The sequence below is a fragment of the Musca vetustissima genome, unplaced genomic scaffold (assembly GCF_032173495.1).
Source record: "Musca vetustissima isolate MV318-11 ecotype Yass unplaced genomic scaffold, APGP_CSIRO_Mvet_v1 utg10155, whole genome shotgun sequence".
Taxonomy (NCBI): domain Eukaryota; kingdom Metazoa; phylum Arthropoda; class Insecta; order Diptera; family Muscidae; genus Musca; species Musca vetustissima.
This window is the reverse complement of record NW_026876945.1, coordinates 33607-35473: the sequence shown is the minus strand read 5'-3', so window position 1 is coordinate 35473 and position 1867 is coordinate 33607.

Sequence of the window (1867 nt, the reverse complement as noted above, 5' to 3'; positions counted from 1 at the left end):
CTGAACCGATTTTCTCGAAACTTGGCACACATCATTCTGGACCTAATTCAGTACTCTGTGCCAAATTTCATGCAAATCGAAAGATATAGAGGGACTTTGGTGCCCCATTTACCTTAAATCGGACGAAACTATATATGGGAGCTATATCTAAATCTGAACCGATTTTCTCGAAACTTGGCACACATCATTCTGGACCTAATTCAGTACTCTGTGCCAAATTTCATGCAAATCGAAAGATATAGAGGGACTTTGGTGCCCCATTTACCTTAAATCGGACGAAACTATATATGGGAGCTATATCTAAACCTGATCCGATTTTCTCGAAACTTGGCACACATCATTTTAGACTTAATTCAGTACGCTGTACCGAAATTCGTGCAAATCGAATGATTTTGAGGGACTAAAGTCCGTAAATCGGACAAAAATATATATGGGAGCTATATCTAAATCTGAACCGATTTTTCCCAATTTCAATAGGGTTCGTCCTTGGGCCAAAATCGCCAAATCGGATTATAAATGCGACCTGTACTTTGTTTACAATTTAACATCAACAGACGGACGGACGGACAGACGGACGGACATGCATAAATCGACTCAGAAAGTGATTCTATGCATATTCTCAAAAGGAACCATGTGTCTATCTCGATTCCTTTTGCCTGTTACAAACATATGCACAAAGACATAATACCCTGTACCACAGTGTGGTGAAGGGTATAAAGATGGATTATGTCCAAAGAAACATGGTGTGTAAAACAAATATTTCGATGGGACATATTTTTACATCATTACACATAAGGCTGAGGGTATAAAAATATATAACATGAACGAGTTATTTGGGATACCATTTTATTGTAGTTGTCTGCAATTGTCTTGTTGTCCACGAAGTCAGGCGCCAACGAAACGAACTTCTCATTGAGGTTGTACCGCTGGTAACATAAAACTTCGAATTGTCACAAGAGACATTTGCGTATGAAAGGTTTGTTTTTTGTATAGAAGCTATAAATAGAGAATATCCCAACAAAAAAACTAAGGGAACTAATGAGGTACAGTGGCGAGATCCGAGACTATAGTCTTCCCTGCCTTACCCCTCGGCTGACAATGCCATACATTCCCCACTAATAAATAGTTGTTTAAAAAAAAACAAACTGGGATTTTTTTTTTTTGAAACAACGAAATGGATGATGGATGTATGTGGTTTATATTTGGTATGTTTCCTTACTACAATCAACTATTTTTTATTACGATAACAATTTTTCCATTCCCGCAGTACGGGAACGCCTTAAATCACCTTACAAACGAATTATGCTAGGCTTGTTGTGAACAGCATTATTCTATTAAAGGTAGACATCATTGTTTACTTCTGCAATTTAACATAAAATGAGAACAACAGTTTCAACAAATACATCTCTTCCACTCTCTCTCGCATTTAATGTTGCACGGGTGATATTATTCATTCATATGTACTTGAGAGCAATTGTAATTATTACGGGGTCCTTTTGGCAAATGTAGGTGACTTCAATTCCATCTGCAACAACGTATCACAAACTAATGACGTCACAAATGCTGTTTCTGCTATATTTTTGTTATCGTTTCTTTTCTCTTGCTGATGCATTTATTTTGGGGTGTTTCATATCTATTTGTGGTATGAGTATGTCTGCGGATACAACAACAATAGCCCCAGAAATATTGAGTGTCAACAACAGCATTAGATAGTAGTTCTACCGACAACTATACCACTTGCCTGGCATGGACCAAAGTGACCTTAGAATTATATACTGTGTGCACGTGAGTATGTTTGTACATATATACTAATTGCAATCAATGCAGTGTGTCAGTATGTGTATATGCACATAATTTTTAAAGCGCG